The 18427-nt window shown below is 38.2% G+C and overlaps 1 protein-coding gene and 1 pseudogene across 4 annotated transcripts in view; both read left to right on the top strand.

Annotated features, from left to right (window-relative positions):
• Nucleotides 1–18427, top strand: part of FHIT (fragile histidine triad diadenosine triphosphatase) — a 1483533-nt gene that overhangs the window by 315690 nt on the left and 1149416 nt on the right. The window lies entirely within an intron of this gene.
• LOC116762983 lies at nucleotides 11475–11606 on the top strand (annotated as a pseudogene).

Here is an 18427-nt window from a genome sequence, read left to right on the forward strand (position 1 = left end):
GAAATTTTTGTGTGTTACTTGTGTAAGGATTAATTAATTACCTTATAGCTTTAAGAGAGTATGGTTTGCTAATGTGTCTAAATGACTTATTGAGAATAGCTAAATTATGAGCCTAAGCTAGATAAAGTCATGCCTTCTGTGGTGTGTAGACTTGGTACATTTGGATAATTCCTGACTTTTGGGAAAGTGTAAATCAATCTCATGGTTGAAATAAAGCCAAATACACCAGGAATCACAACAAACATAAAGAAGATTCATTCTGTGTGTCAATAGACACAGATTTTTAAGTTGCATGGGGAAGAAGAAACAGTTACACTCTCTTTACACACTGTTTATAAGGAATACCCCTATTAAGAATAATGGCATGGGAAGATTGAAAGAAGATAGATGGAAATTGATATAATATACCATGCAAATACCTTTCAAAAGAAGGCGGGTGATACTGTATTAATATCAGACAAAATGTACTTTAAAAAATGTTATTATAGATAAAGAAAGGCATTATTTAATGATAAAAGAACAATTCACCAGAAAGATATATTAATCCTGAACCTGCATTATTACCTAGTCACATCATTTCAAAAATATATAAAGTAAAAATTGACCATATCACTACGAGGTATTGAGAACATAGGTAATCATGATTGGGAGGGTTTTTAAAAATATTTATTTATTTGTTTATTTAATTTATTTGGTTTTGCCGGGTCTCAGTTGCAGCAGGTGGGCTCCTTAGTTGTGGCTCACGGGCTCCTTAGTTGCGGCTCGTGGGCTCCTTAGTTGCGGCTTGCCGGCTCCTTAGTTTCAGCATGTGGGCTCCTTGGTTGTGTCAGGTGGGCTCCTTAGTTGTGGCTTGAGGGCTCCTTAGTTGCAGCACGTGGGTTCCTTAGTTGCGACAGGCGGGCTCCTTAGTTGTGGCATGCAAACTTTTAGTTGCAGCATGCATGTGGGACCTAGTTCCCTGACCAGGGTTCAAACCTGGCCTGCATTGGGAGCTCAGAGTCTTAACCACTGTGCCACCAGGGAAGTCCCCATAATTGGGAGTTTTAAACATTTTCTCTAAGACACTGAAAAATCAAATAAACTAAACAAATTAGAAAGGATAAAGAAGATTTAAATAACATAACTGATTAGCTTGATTGAATAGACATACATAGAACTCTGAACTCCTGAATTCCACTACCAGAGAATATATACACATTGAAAGCCTTACCACTGATTGCTAAAAATTATATTTCCTCTTATCTCGGAAGAAAAAATATTAGGAGACCAAAAACAAGTAGACCTCAAAAACTTTATACATTTGGAAACAAGATCATACTTCTAAACCTTGTCAAAGAAAAGTGATGATAGAAATTAGTTGATACTCTTTTAAATCTTGTGGGTTACAATTAAAGAGGTACATAAAGGAAAATTTATAGATTAAAATGCATATATTTGAAATGAAGGAGGACTGATAATTAGTGAGTTAAGCATTCAACCAAAAAATTATAAATGATAGCAGAGTAAACCAAAATAAAGCAAAGGGAGAAGATAATACGAAGTACTGCAAAAAGAGATGAAATAGAATACAAAGGAATAGCAGAGAAGATCGACAAAGCAAAGGATGATTCCTTGAAAGACTAACTAAACACATCTGGCAAACTTGATCAGCTACAGAGACAAAGACAGAAGGAAGGAAAGAGAGTAAGAGTGACAGAGAGAACACAAATAGTATTAGAAATGAAAATAGGGACCTAATATATGTATAATAGAGAATAAAAGGTCAAAAGAATGTACTGTGAGTAACTTCATGGTAATATATTTAAACATACATTTTAATAAATAGGGGTGCCCAATACATTTATGATACATACATTCTAAGCTCATGTCACAACAGGAGACTGAGAAACATGATTTCTAACTGAGTTTGAATAAATGAATGGAAGAGAAAAATCATTCACTCATATGAAACGTATTTATGGACATCTGCTATGTACTGGGAATTGTGCTGGTGCTACTTTATATTTTCATGAGGGGGATGGACATTAAACAAATCATTACAAAAACAGATATTTACAGTTGAGGTAAGTGCAGTATAGGAAAGTTTAGAGCATTTAACAGGGAACTTAATCTTATTTGGGCAAAGGGCAGATTAGCAAAGGTTTCCTGAAGAAGTGACATTTAATCTGGGACTTAAATAATGGGTAGGAGTTACCCAAGCTAGAAGGGGTTACAGGGTCCAAAGACATAGATCATAGAGTGGATGGTTAGAAAGGTGTGAAAATCGGTTTCAGCAGTTGTCTTTGGAATATGGTAAGGATTTATACAAGCCAAATACATTAAATTCACATGTCTAAGTAGAGCACAAACATATTTCCCCTTCTTAATAGCTTTATGTAGATGCTTAAGAATGTAATCTGTAAAGAAAGTATTAAAACAAGGATGGGAAGGAAATAAACCAGCTTCATTCAGAGTAGTGGTTGCTTCTAGAGGAAGGAGAGCAGAGGAGGCTTCTGCATCCATCCCTTGTTAATGGTGATTCCCTTCCTGAAAGGGAGGATAAGGTAAGCCACAGTCATGAGTGTGCTAATTTCTTTAAGTGTTGGCCTTATCTGAAATGGAGACCTCAATTATAAAACATCAGGCAGAAAATCACAGAAGAGAAACTTAGAGCTGCTATTCTGAAGGGAGCAGTGGTTTAGACAGTACTACTCAAAATGTGAAGAGGGAGGTCAGACATTGAGAGTAAGGATTTAGGACTGCCTTGTCCAGCACAGTAGCCACTAGCTGCAGGTGGCTATTGAGTACTTGAAATGTGGCCAGTCTGAATTGACATACTGTAAGTGTACAATACACTCTGGATTTCGAGGGCAGTATTAAAAAAGAATGTAGGGCTTCCCTGGTGGCGCAGTGGTTGAGAGTCTGCCTGCCGATGCAGGGGACACGGGTTCGTGCCCCGGTCCGGGAAGATCCCACATGCTGTGGAGCGACTGGGACCGTGAGCCATGGCTGCTGAGCCTGCGCGTCCGGAGCCTGTGCTCCGCAACGGGAGAGGCCACAACAGTGAGAGGCCCGCGTACCGCAAAAAAAAAAAAAAAAAAAAAAAAAAAAAAGAATGTAAAATATTTCAATAATATTTTCTGTTGAAGTATAGATGATTTACAATATTAGTTTCAAGTGTACAACATAGTAATTCAATATTTTTATAGAGTTTACTTCACTTAAAATTATTATAAAATATTGGCTATATTCCCTGTGCTGTGCAATATATCATTATAGCTTATTTATTTTATACATAGTAGTTTTTGCCTCTTAATACCCCTACCCCTTTTATGCCCCTCCCTGCTCTGGTAACTGCTAGTTTGTTCTCTATATCTGTGAGTCTGTTTCTGTTTTGTTTTATTCATTTGGTTGTTTTACTGGGTTGACCAAAAAGTTCATTTAGGTCTTTCCACAAGAGTGTATGGAAAAATCTGAACGCACTTTTTGGCCAACCCAATATTTTTTAGATTCCATGTAGAAGTGGTAACATATAGTATTTGTCATCAACAATATTTTTATATTGATTATATTATATGAAATGATAAGATTGTGGATATATTGGGCTACATTAACATATTATTAAAATTAATCTCACCTGTTTCTTTTTACAGTTTTTAACATGGCTAGTAGAAAATTTAAAATTAAACATGTGGCTGACATTTTATTTCTGTTGGACAGTGCAAGTTTAGAAACTTTTATAGCAATTTGGCATTGCCACAATATCCAAGTGTATGTCTCATCAGCCCACAACATATTGGAAAGGAATAATACAGTCAACTAGTATTTCATCACAGATAATTAGTGAAGCACTGCTTGAAACCATTCATATCTTCCAAAGTGTTTAGACACTATGCTTACTATAGGAAGATGCGTATATTGTCAATTTCTCAGAGGTCTGTGAAATAGTCCAAGGAGGCAACTCTTAAATTGATGTGGCCTCCTGAGTATGAAAAAAGTGATTGATAAAGATGTTATCATATAACCCTTCAGATTTGCTTGTATTTATTTTCAATTGCATAACTTGTATATTGGAGTTGGACAGAATATAATAAAAACTGTGGTCAATAATACATCTTTAAAAGTCCAATTGAAAGACCAGTTTGGCATCAACTAGTTTTTTTTTTTTTTTGAGAATTGAAAAAACAGGGAGTGGGGAAGCTCATATCTCAAATTAGTTACATTGCAGCATTGATAATATACTTATGTAATTGTCTTCCTTAGATTTTGTTCTATAAAATTGACTTATTTTTCATCAGAATGGGCTAGTTAACATTGGACTTGGAATTGGCACAGGTGAGCTTGTGATTTACAGGGCAATTTTTCTCATCAAAACCTGGGCAGAACCATATATTTTAAAACCAATATTTATTTTACAATGGGAAGATGGAGCAGATTAAAGGAGCATAAAACAATGATAAATCACCCAATCTTTATGCCATAGAAAATCTTTTAAATGGCTCTTTAAAGTAATGGCAATAAAACCGGCTCATAGAGTTTGTATTTGGATGGCTTTCTAGCATATGGTATAGTCATGTAGATTAAAATCTAATTAACGAGGAATTTGTAAATATTCAGACGTGGTCTGTGTGATTCTTTTTCAGTGAAAAGTTAAGTGTGTTTTTTCCATAGCCAAGTTTCTGAGTCTTTCTCATGAGTAAAGGGAATCCAGCCTCAAATTTTTAGCTGTTTGAAATCAAAGGCCAAAGAAATGAAATATCTTTTAGTCTTTTTATTTAATAATCAATTTTTATATTAAATGTTTAAGAACATGTTTATCTATGTTTACTATAGATTATTATACAAGAAAGGAATTTTTATAACATCTTGTTTGATTTGGTTCCCATTTATATCTTAGGTTACAGTAATTTCTGTGGTTAAAAACAATGGAGTTAAATTTCTGTAATAGTATTCTTTAACACTATTCTAATGATAAGTGGACTTGTATAGAACCTTTGGACTGATTAAAAAATGCTAAAGAGTAGAAGACATTTGAAATGGATGAGATCTGCTTGTAATCATGGTGAATTTTACAAATGGGGAGTCTGTGTCCTGTGGATGTTCCATGTGGGTGTTGTGTCTCTACCTAACTGAAGACTCCAGGTCAGCAGTTGGCAAACTTTTTTGTAAAGGACCAGAGGCTAAATATTGTAGGCTTGTTGGGTCCATATTCCAACTATTCAACTTTACTGTTATTGGGTGAAAGCCACCGTAAGTAATATATAAATGAATGGGTGTGTGCACACTCTCTGACCCAACAATTCTATGTCTAGCAATGTTCCCTAAGGAAATAATCAGAGACTTTGGCAAAGAAGCATGTACAAGAGTATCTGTCATGATATTACTTTATGACATGGAAAGCTATTTATGGGCCCTGGTTAATTAAAAGAAAAGCAGCAAAACAATGTAATATGTGATCCTACTTTGATATAATGTATGTACAAACCCATATATTAGGTTGGATCATGTGAAATTAATGTTAAATGGCTGTTTTTTATCTGCAAAATGAAAGTTTTATATGGTCAACCTAAGAAAGAGACTGAAAGATTATCCACCTGTAATTTCTTAGGTGGAAGAAATAGAATAATTTTTATTCTACTCTTTTTCATATGTTCATTTGTTACAAGGAATATATTTTACTTCACAGTGAGAAAATGATGCAGGCTTTTTAGGACAAAAGAAGGATTTTGCCATTCAAATTGTGGGTACATTGCAATGGAAATGCAGAAGGCATGTGCGTGTAGTCCTCTCTGGAGGAGATGTGTCTCCTGTGAGGAACTAGGAGCTTTGTTTTGTTGACAAGGCCATTCCTGTTATGGCAGTGGATACAGGGAACTGCAGCCAGCGCACGTTGTGTATTTTCTCCCATTGGTTGACTCCATTCCCCTTGATGCCATTTAGCATTCAGTTCATCAAATGAACTCCTCTTGTTCAGATTGCTTTCACATCAAATTTCTGTCTGGTTAGGATTTGGCTTTGCATGGAGGACATCTTCAGGAAGGGAACGTTCTGGTCATTCTGACGTCTGTGTGGCAGTTGTATTACAAATTGTAGACTTCTACTTCAATATTTTGGGTTCATGCTGCTGGACTCGTGAGCTTTGTTTAATGAAGTCCTCCTCCTGAGAGAGGGATTCTGTCTTGTGTGCTGAGAACTCCAAGGCCCAGGATGCCAAAACCTAGTGAAGGAACTTCCTAAGGTATAGATGACCTTCAGCTGGCTCTCTGGGGAGGGAGCCTGCTGCCCTTCCTCAGATGGCATTCTATATTTCTGCACAGTAAGTTGCTTGAGTCTTTTCTTATTTGAAACTTTGCCCCTTTCCAGCTCTCAAGTTCTGCACTTCTTCAATTTTTCTCTCTTCAACCCCTTGCTTGCTCCGTTTTCCTCACTGTTTCTTGTCACCAGGCAGAAACACAATGGGGAGAGACTGGTACACAAGAGACGTTTTGCTGCTGGTATTTAACTTTCTCCTGAAGTTTTTGTTGGATGACATTGATTCTAGTGCAAAGGGCGCTCAGCTTTGGAGCAGACCTGTAGAGAAATAGAGTCCCTCAGGCCTGCTGTGAGGCTAGAATCCCCTTGTCCCAGCAACAGGGATTGGCATTTGTGTGGGACAGTGGGACATGCCCCTGATGCCGGGAACTTCTTGCAGTGACAATCAGCGTGAAGAAAAGCGGTGGACCATTTCTCCACCTGAGGGAGGCAGACATTTTGTGAGCTCACATGTTTTTCTCATCAGACTCTGAAAGGGCGTTTTACTGTATTTTGATACAATGTTCAAACTACACATTAGGGGTAATTTCTGCCTTATTTGGAGCACCAGTCAGAATGATCTTATCTCCATCAGAGGACATGAAGAGGCCTCTATATCTGACACTACTTTGTTAAAGAGAAAATATTTTCCCAGAAGGCAAAAGTTACTGGCTAAATACAGCCCCAAATCAAAGATCTTTTCTGCCAAGAACTCTTATGTCAGCTTTCTTTTTCATAAATTAATGTGGATCTGTGGAATTTACATTTCCTACAAATTGTTTACCCATTTTCCCTTTTCATAAGGTGAGAAAAGATCCTAATTCAAGATACATTCTGTCACTTTGGAGGCTGATTGGGGATGAGAGTTTTTTAGTATTCAAAGAAATCCCCAAAACAATTGGTAAAACTGCTTGTAGAATTTGATGTTACACATCTTGAGGAAGATTTAAGTCTGAAAATTTAAAAGACTTCAATTCACAAAGTGTTGATTGCATCATTTTGCTTAGTAGTACAGTTAAGTCATTTTTAAAAAGTCAAGTGAATACGTTTTGGCCTCATCAATGAAATGTACCAAGAACCATAAAGTAGTGAAATGGTGTTAAGAAAAACAACATTTCATTTTTTCTTTGTATTGAAAAAAGTGAAAATTACCCTCTTTCCCTTTGAGTTCATGCTACAAAAGCTTATAAATTTTATGTTGGGTATTTAGATGTTTATGTGAGGGGAGCTCAATTTATAAATCTGAATGCTAACAATATGATGATTAATTTTAGAAAATTGTCAGTCAGCAGACATGCTGGGCCTAGAATAAGATGACTCATTTGCTATATAGGCAATATTGTATGTTATAAAAAATCAGGGGATAGTCACATAGAAAGGGGAAACATGAATGGATCAATAATTTAATTTAGCTCTGACCTGGCTAAGTTCTATAGCATGGTTCATAATTTTTCAATGAATGACCCTTAACATTTTACATACAGTGCCTCAGTTTTGTATTGATCTTCCGTAATGTATTCTTCATGTCAAAGAAGGAATAAAAACAAACAAAACACACTGTTTAACAAAAACACATTGTGTCGCCTGCAGATGTTAACCAAAATATGACAACATATTGGCGTTATTTATTCTGTTTTCAGAACTACTTTTTTCCTGGCTAATTTAAAAATTTAGAAGAGAAATGGGTAGTAAGTGAATGATAACTTGAAGGGCAAGTTCATGGAGTTCTCTCTTAGTTAAAAGATTCTTAGCCCCTCTGCTTAATTGCTTATTAAAAGTGGAACCCCTGATGTACTATGTGTAGTGTGTATTTATTCCATGGAAAATTATTAATTTTTAATTGAACTAAGTGAGTGCTTGGACAAGGGACCCTAGCTATCAATCAGGAAGCAAGTGATTGACTGATGTTCATGTTCATTAATTATTCAAGGAAGTTCAATTTTAAGGTCTATAACAGTAGAAGAAAGTTTTTATAAGTGAGTGTGTTTGTGCTGATACATTTTAGTACTGTATTTATTTGTTCATTTAACAAATATTTAGTATGTGCTATGTGCCATGCAGTGATGAGTCAGTGATGAGCAAGCCCATGGGCCCCTGTACTCACAAAGCTTCCAGGGCAGTACGTAAAACAGAGGTATATCAGTGCTGTTTAGGAGACTCAGTTTTGCTTGACTCCCCTCTATGTACAGAAAATGATTCTTCTCTGCACAAGTTTCCTGAGTCTCCTGGAAATTCAAGCTATCAAATTCTAATTACCATCTGAGACAATATTTTCTTTAGAATGATAGAATCATAGTTTCTAAGAGCTGAAAGAGACCTGTGAAGTTGTCTGGCACTGGACCCTTTTGTTCTCCGGCCTCAGCCTGGGCCTGTCCAATGTCAGGAGGGGGAAGTGTACTCATTCATGGGGTCATTTCTGGAATGTGTGGATTATTTCAAAGTTCTTCCAAATAATGAACTGAAGCTTATTTCCCTGCAAAATCTCTTCATCGATTCCAGTTTTGTGTCTTGAACAAAATCATCACATCTTATTTACCTATTATTTGGAGTATGTATCACAGTTTTCCATATATTTCTGTGATCTTTTTATTATGAACATGTTATCCCTGTTAGATGCATGTATCCTGACAGCAGAATTGTGTCTGGTTTTGCTCACTGCTATTTTCACTAGCAGTGTCATAAACTAGGCAATGAATGAAGGAATGAATGTTTTATCTTATTCCAAAAAGGCTTCAGGGAAGAATACATAGATTTAAACCATACATCTTAATCCATTAACTATTTGACAACTATCATGGTTCTTTTACTTCAGTTTTTCTCATCCTTAGGTTCAGATTCTCCTTCCTAACTTTCTTTACATGTGACATGGTGTCCAGCCAACTATACTGAAGTTATCGCCTTCCTAATGCCTCCCACTTTGTTAATATAAAAAGAAAGTGCTGGTCTCACCAGGAGGTTTGGGAAAGGCTTCACAGACGAGGTGCGGATTGACCTGTGCTGAGTCTTGAAGAATGAGGATGTGTTCTCCATGTCAGTGAGGCCAGAAACGGCACTTTTAAGGTACACTGAGAACAGTGGTACCAGAATGTTCACCCACCTTGCAGATTTCCATTAGGTCACCTAACTTACTAGTTAGATCCTCTTTGGGGAATTTTTGCTCTTTTCTTTCCATCTTCCTCATGAACTTTAGTATTCTTTCACCTTGATCACTTCCTTACCACTACCGCAAAGCTGCAAAGCTCGAGGCAGAGCTGCCCGAGGTTTAGAGCTTACGTGAGGGAGTTAGTCTGTATTCAAATCCGGGTTCAACCCATATTTTGCATGGCCTTCTGTGAGGTAGGTACTTCTTTGAGATTTAGCGTTTTCTTCTTTAAAATGGAAAAAATAATAATACCTTATAAAATAATTGAGAGAATTATCAGGTAAATTATATGTGAAGTGCCTGACCTGTAACTGGGAAACTCCTGCTGTAGTTCACTTCCGCTGGTATAGCTATTGGTCCAGAGGCCACAGCACATGCACGTGGCTCAGACATATTTTCCACAGAAATCCATCAGGTGTTAATAGTGACAGAGCTATTTCAGTTTCTTTCAGGTCCTCAGTCCAATGGATTTACATCTTCACCTTTATTTCTCTCATCCTCCAGGCTCCTGGGGTCCAGTAATTTTTTAGGTTTTTTTGGTAGGACTGTAAAGGAATCAGATTTGACACATTTTCCTCTGATTTCTCTCCTTTCGGGTCTCCCTTTCTCCTGGTATAACAAGAGCCTGGATTTCTCTGATCTCATCTCTCTCAGCTTCATCTGGGTAATCAACATACTCATTTCATTCTGGTCAAGATTTCTCTCAATAGGTTTATTGCAGATGGCTGCAGCTGCGATCAGTGTTTACAATCTGATGACAAGTTGGAGATTAAGGCTTGTCATCACTATTTAATTAACCTCAAATTAAGTGCTTTCCGGTCCCATTCCATGCCCTTCCACAAGCCCAGGAGAGCTTCTAAAACAGTGCTTGGAGTCTTGATAGATTCGGGGTCACATCACTGGAAAGCAGGGGCTGATTTAGCTGTGACTCTGAAGAGCAACACTATTTGATCCTTAAGTCACTTGCCCGAGGGCTGAAGCTGGGTAGCTATTCAAAGTCTCTATAAAGAGAGGGGAAGAAAGGAGAGCATTTTTCTAATTCTAGGAAGCAGGTAGTCTGTGAACTGCAGGGAGGATGAGACAAAAAGCATTCCAGAGACAGAAAAAAAAAACCTCTGTTCTTAATATTTAAAAACAACTTTGTTTTTGTATCACAGAAGTAGTATATGTCAACAGCAAAATTATACATGGTAATTGTAAAAGGATGGAGAAACGAAAGAAGAAAGTAAAAATCATACAAATTCCTACTCTCCATACCTGCTTTTAAAGGCTTACCCGAACTGTCCAATCTGGTAGCCACTAGCCACATGTGGCTCACAAATATTTAAAATATGGCAAGACTGAATTGACACCACGTGCTAGAAGTATAAACTGCACACCAAATTTCAAAAAGAGAATTTAAGCTATTGTTATTTTGTGTATGTTGGATTAATTAAAATATATCTTTAAATGAATTTCATCTTTTACTTTTTTTTCATCTTTTACTTTTTAAAATATGACTACTAAATACTTTAAAATTACGTATATTTCTATTGGACAGTGCTATTTTAGACCCTTTTCTTATATCAAAATTTTTTTAAAAGAAAAATTGCGTTATTCTACGTAAAACTTTGTATCCTCCTTTTTCAGTTAATGCGAATATGTTCATGTCATGAAATATATGATATGGCATTATGTTTAATCATTTGTAGTATTTCATTATATGATGTGCCTGGATAGATTAATCCAATCCACTGTTGCTGAACACTTAGGTCATTACCATTTTTTAAAATTTCAAATTATTCATAACATACTTATAACTATATCTTTGGACTCATCCTTAATTGTGCTTCTAGGATTTGTTTCTGGAAGCCAGTTAGCCGAGTCACTTGCTTGTGGTGTTTAAGCAAATTGCCATATAGAAAGGTAGCACTGATTCATACTCAGTACAGTGGTTTATAATAATGCTCATTTCACCTCATCTTTATCAACACCAGATATCATCATTGTTCTTAATTCTTATTGTAATGAGCAGCACTGTTATGGGTTTGCTCAGCAAATTATTGAAAAAGTCTTAGTTTTAAGCTTTGTGCAGTGGTAATATCGTAGCCAATAAGGTTTATCCGAGGCACGATTACTGCGAATTGAAAAAGTCTTATTAGGCTTGGTAGCTTCTATCCTGGTCCTGCAGATACTTCAGATGATTTTCTCTTATCCATCAATCATTCTTTTATCCATCCACTCTTGAGCATCCGTAATGTGTCCAGGCCTGCCCAAAGATTTGTAGAAGACATGGTATTTGATTTTAGGAAATCCCTTATATTTAATATTTAAGTTGGAAAAGAAAGGAAGAGAAAATAAATAGGGCAAGGGCCACGTGAGTCTTATTTACTACAGTATTTCAGCACCTAAATAGAGTGTCTGGTACGTGACAGACTCCCAGTAAATATCGTTGAATGAATTCATGACTAAGTGTATGCTAATGTTTACATAAGTGATGAAGGAAACAAAATAAAGGGGTAATGATTTTAAGGTAGGGACAATAAGGGAAAGCTGTCTGCCTTCTGTCTTAACCCAACAGAAGCCAGAAGGCATGAGAGCTTCAGAGGGCTGCAGAGGAGAGGCCACCACAGGGCAGACAAAGGGTCTGCAGGGGCAAATAGAGGATAACCAGGACACCAGCTCTGATACCTGCCCTCTGGGGTAGGGCACTCACCCTTTCTGAGTTTGGTTTCCTCATCTGTAAAATGTGCATAATTATACCTACCTCAGAAAGTTGTATTAGAAATAAATGGAGAGCACTTAGCACAATGGTATTTTCTTTACTTGTATTCATTAGTGGCTTAGCTATATCAGTTTCTAAGCATCTTGTTCATTTATCATTTGTTAGAAGTTATCAGAAGGAAAAACAGAGAAGAAACTTACCCCGATATACCTGGACCTTATATTTAGACTTGAAAAGTTCTACATCCCCCCAGTGAGGTAGCCGTTTGCGTTCTGAACTGTGCATGTCAAACCCTTATACTCTGGTTAAAAATCCATAGAATTTTTCATGTAGTTGGATAATTAGGCCACATGCTGTTGGCTCTGCTCAAAAACGGTCATTTAAGTGTCCTTTTATTTTTTTTAGCATCCACTGGGAAGTTTAAATAGCCACTGCCAGTGTGATTTCTATATGCTCTTTAAAAAATGCTGAAATTGAAAAGAGTTTAATAAAATTGCTGGACTGTTAGCTTTAGCAAGCTGTCCCAGACATAAACCTGAGAAAACAAACCCCAAACCCCAAAGTAAATACTTCTATGAATCAGGGACTTTCACAAGTGCTCCCTGGAGAGTGTAGTTTGACTCATATGGAGTTAGTTGACAAGCAAGGGTGGAAACTAGCAGCTTCTGAGGTGATTTGACTCCTTTATTCTCCTTTGCTTAACAGATATCTGTACTAAATATGAGTGGCAGCATTTGGAACTAAGGGACCCTGAAGTATCATCTGCCTAATTCTTATGTAGAAAAATGAGTAGTGCAATAGTGTAAAACAAATGAATATATTTCAGGTATATGAATGTTCTTAAATTACCAGACCCTTAGGGAAATATAGTTATTAAATGAATAAAGTGTCCAATAAGAGGAACAGCTTATATTTATTCAGCCTTTACAAGGTCCTAGTCACTATTCAAAATGCTTCATGTATGTTATCTCATTTAATCCTCACAGCAGCCCTAAGAGTAGAGAGTGTTTTCTCCATTTTGCAGATAAGGAAACTGAGACTCCAAGAAATAAAGCCAAGTGATTACAGTCTCATGTTTAGAAAGTAGCAGAGGCAGGGTTGAAACACACCACATTTCACTCCAGAGCCTGAACTCTCTCAGCTGCTGTTCTGTACCATTTCTTTCTTAAATGTTTATGGAGTAAGCTGAGAGTGTGAAGAAATCTTGTTGAAGATAACAGCTCGGGTAAGCCCGTGTGGGATATTCAGGTACATTTTTTTTTTTTTTTTGCGGTACGCGGGCCTCTCACTGTCGCGGCCTCTCCCGTTGCGGAGCACAGGCTCCGGACGCACAGGCTCAGCGGCCATGGCTCACGGGCCCAGCCGCTCCGCGGCATGCGGGATCTTCCCGGACCGGGGCACGAACCCGTATCCCCTGCATCGGCAGGCAGACTCTCGACCACTGGGCCACCAGGGAAGCCCCAGGTACAGTTTTTATTCCCATAAATTCCTTGCAGATTATAGACATGTTCCTTGGTTTATTACTAGAAAACACCTTCTTAATTGATCTCAATATCAAATCTATTGCACTAGTTGAACGAAAGGAGTTTTATGGCCAGTGTAGCAAGATGTTTACTGAATATTCTGTTCACGTTCGTGATTTTTTTTTTTTTCCTGCGGTCACTGTTGTGGCCTCTCCAGTTGCGGAGCACAGGCTCCGGAAGCGCAGGCTTAGCGGCCATGGCTCACGGGTCCATCCGCTCCGCGGCATGTGGGATCTTCCCGGACTGGGTCACGAGCCCGCGTCCTCTGCATCGCAGGCGGACTCTCAACCACTGCGCCACCAGGGAAGCCCCCACATTCATGACTTTTGATTTTTAATAGCCAAATGTTATTAAAAAATGTGACATATTAGTTACATCATGTGTTGAAATGTATCCTTAATTGTAGTACTTTTATTGACTGTGAGAGGATGCAAAGTGGATTCCACAATTTTAATTAACTGTTCCTCCTCTGATATTTCATTACCAGTTTCAGAAGCGATAGAGGATGGCAGTTACCTGTGAGAATTTTTCTATAAAGAAGCTAAGATGGAGGAATGTTAGAGTTGTCTTGGTGATTGAGAGGAAAAACAGAGAAAGGAGAGGGTTGGCTATTATCCTCACATGTTAATAACACGGTCAGTAAACAAAGCTTCTGTTATTTTAGGTAAATTTTAAAAATTTGAGCAGATAACAGACCAGTTGAAATAAAAAATAAAGAAATCAGTGAATTCAACTATGATTTTTATGCTGCAAAAATGGTGTCTTTTTTCTGAAAGTGAGAATTTCTCAGACATCACATATCTTTCCCTTAAAGGGTTTTTGAGGATTTTCTATGAGTCAGAAGAGGCAAAAACATGAAGGTCAAAGATAATGGGTCCCTATCTAACACTGGACTGATTTGCCAAGAACCCATGACACATTTTTTGAAATAAATTTATTTGTTTATTTATTTATTTTTGGCTGCGTTGGGTCTTCGTTGCTGTGCGCGGGCTTTCTCTAGTTGCGGCGAGCGGGGGCTACTCTTCGTTGTGGTGCATGGGCTTCTCATTGCGGTGGCTTCTCTTGTTGTGGAGCATGGGCTCTAGGCACGCAGGCTTCAGTAGTTGTGGCGCATGGGCTCATTTGCTCTGTGGCACGTGGGATCTTCCCAGACCAGGGCTCAAACCTGTGTCCCCTGAATTGGCAGGCGGATTCTTAATCACTGTGCCACCAGGGGAATCCCCCAGAATACACTTTTATTTCCTTTTTATGGTAAAAGCCAGAGAGAACGCAGTGTAGTTTAAATATGGTTTCTGTATCTGGTGCCCACACGGGAAGTTGAAGGTAAGGAGGCCAGTTTATCCAGCAAATGTGCCCAAGCACATAATTACCTCCCTTGATGTCTCTCGATACTTTACCACATCCCCTGGGAAAATCTCTGGGCAGTCCTTCCAAGTCATTTTCAGAGATCTCATCATGGCAGGTGAGCTTATTTATTTATTTCCATTTTGAGAGCTTTACCTTTCCTGACTCCCTTTTAATGTTTACCTCTCGTATAAAGAATGGAGACTGCGGATATTTCATTACCAGCTATCTCCCTGCTGCAGGCACTGCCTGGAGAAGTTTCCCTCTGTTTGGCTTGCAAGCCTCATTTATTTCCCCGAGCTTTCTAATCTGGGCAGAGCCCAGGGGACGGCATTATTAAATTACCATTATTACACTGTGTTGTCTTGGCACGATCAGGGGCTGAGTTGGAAAAGTTCGTGTTAGGCAGGGAACACATTTTCTCCCCTTCTCAAGCTGCCCCAAATGGACCTTAGCTGACTTCCTGGGTCTGTATCAGCATCAAGATTCTGTGAAGTCAAACCAAAGATTTAACCACATTTGAGACATTTCTTCTAATCAGTGTAAAGAATGGGCATTCCCCTTTTAAGTACGTTGCTTTGATTTGGGATCAGCTGGACAATTCATGATTGTAGTTTTTTTTTTTTTTTTTTTTTGCGGTATGCGGGCGTCTCACTGCCGTGGCCTCTCCCGTTGCGGAGCACAGGCTCCAGACGCGCAGGCCCAGCGGCCGTGGCTCACGGGCCCAGCCGCTCCGCGGCATGCGGGATCCTCCCGGACTGGGGCACAAACCCATATCCCCTGCATCGGCAGGCAGACTCTCAACCACTGCGCCTCCAGGGAAGCCCCATGATTGTAATTTTTTTGATGGAGGGGGTAACATTTGACATTCAAAGTTATTTGACATTTCAGAAGTTATAATGTCATTTTAAAAGCTCTAATATCACTAGTATATTTGTATGTAATTCATTTACACAGGCTTTCAAAGATTGTCTATTCTCAGTAGAGAAGTTTTAATTAAAAATGTTTTATTGCCACTCCAAGCATCTTTAAATTAAGGCACTGCTCTTTTCTGTTTTTCTTCCTCACGTACTCTTGATAATCAACCTAGTGTTGTCTGCAATGATAAAAGTTATCTTGTCATATTTTAAGCATTTTCTTGTCCATCACTGTGTCACCAATGGCTGTACAATGCTAGCACATAGTAGGTACTCACTAAATTCTTATTGAATGAGTGTTTCAACACTGCCCATGCACTGTATATTCTAACCATTCTGGAGTATGTTTTATCACATGCACTCTGCTTGCTCCCACCTTAGGAATTTTACCCACCACTCAGAAATGTCCTTTGCCTCTCAAATCTTAAGCACTTTTATACTGCTTATTTGTGAGTTTTCTTCTCCTGTCCCTATTTAAGCACAATTCCTGGTATATATATTAGGTGCTCAATAAATGTCTTAATGAATGTACATGAGTTATTGAATGAACACACATGTATAGTTAAGCCAAGGAAAAGTTATGTGTGACATTTGTAAACCATTTTTATAACATTTTACAACAATTTTAGTTTTAGGCATTCACTAAAATGATGAAAAGTAAGTTTGAAACACCATTTTTCTTGTCCAGTCCTTGACTCAAAACTCTTCAATGGCTCTCCGTTCCCTTTAGCAGTGGTTTTCTAACTATGACAGTCTGATTATGGGATTATGTCTTTTCCCAGTTTAAAACCCTTCAGAGGTTTCTCACTGCCCTCACAAAAAGTATGATTCAAACTCTTTAAGCATGGCTGAGAGTTCTACCTCTCCAGCTAGAGTCTTCCCCAAGCTCCCTTTACTCTTTCATGTCTAGATCATTTGGTTCATTAAACCTGTAATGTTTCCTCTTCTCCAGGGCCTTGGCACTTTGAGTGCCCCCTGCTCCCTCTTCACCCACCTCTTTCTTTAGCTGACTCCTCTTTGGCTTCAGATTGGTCTCGTTTTAAATGTTGCCTTCTCCAGGAAGTCTTTACTGTCCACTCCCTGCTGCTGCCACCACCATCACCCCTACCTGCCTCTACTAGTTTAGATAATTTTCCTGCTTTGTAGGCCTTGCAGATATTTTATCAATAGAATAGAATTATGTGGGGTTTTTTGGCCAAGTCATATGAAGTATTAAGTTAATGGAATTTAAATTGAGAATTTCCACAATTTTAAGTTTTCCTCCTGTAGGTTTCTCTCAAACATTTTGGTGGCTGACCTGACCCTCTCCCACCCCCCGACGTGCACAACACATTTATTGTAGGCAAAGTATGCTAAGTGCTTTATATACATTTACTCATTTTCTCTCACACCAGCCTTATGGTGAATACTGCTATTGTCCCCCATTTCATCAGAAAAACTAAGTTCAGTGTCATAAGAAACTCACATAGCTGATGAGTGGCAAGCTGAAGTTTAAGTCCAGCCTGTCTACACTCAATCTCTGTAGCCCAAAGCCCAACCTAAAGCTAGTGATTAGACAGTAGTAAATAAATACCCAGCAGGTATTTGGAAATAGCCTTACTTTTGGGCTGGGTATCTTCCGTTTATCCCTTCATACCCACTTTCTACTCAGTTCTGTGCCTGGGAGGTTCTTCTCTGTTGGCTTTATAAATGGGCTCCTCCCTTAACTCCACATACTGCCTTAACCCTTGGTTTCCCCACACCATTACCACACCTTTGTAAAAAGTTCTGCAGCTTACCCCAGTTGGGTGTTTTGTGTATACTCTGTTTCTGCCCAGATCCTTATTGATACAGACAAAAATTTTTTAAATTAAAACTGTAGTTATGGTTGTGCTTTTATATTTCTCATACAGTATGGAGTAATGTTAGCTTTTTTCTACTTTGTCTTTAACTTTTTATAATGGAATTGACGATTGTCATAGTTCATGCAGTCTTAAAAATGAGAGGCATGCCACACTCTTGTGCAAAGGGCATGTTTCCAAGGAATTTGTAACCAGTTGGAAAACAGGCCTACATAATATTTTCTAAAATCTTTAGCCTGCCATGAGGCCTCTTGCGTTTTGACAAGAGTTTCCCTTTCAGCTTTTCTCCGCTGAGCACCCTTTGCTTACTTTAAAGCTGGGCTCTGCTGTGTCTGGGCAGGTAGTGTCCCAGCCACCTGGTCCAGGATTGGTTTAATGTCTGGCTTTAAAATAGCTCATTTTACTTACTTAAATGAGTTTATATATAAAGAAACTCACATAGTGTTCCATAAATGGAAAATAAAATCCATTACAATAAATAAGGGAATGAAACTTTAAAGGGGAATATAACAAAAATAAAATGATGCTATTCGTCGTAGCCAAGTGTTAGGAAGGTGTTTTGACATGTTAGCACTAATTAATATTTCTCATTGGATGAATTAGAAAGATTGAAAGAGAATTGAAAGGGACATAATATTAGTCTTTGTTTTGTCCTGTCAGTGACCATCTAGCACCAGGGTTCCATG

This window comes from Phocoena sinus, chromosome 11, assembly GCF_008692025.1.
Source record: "Phocoena sinus isolate mPhoSin1 chromosome 11, mPhoSin1.pri, whole genome shotgun sequence".
NCBI lineage: Eukaryota > Metazoa > Chordata > Mammalia > Artiodactyla > Phocoenidae > Phocoena > Phocoena sinus.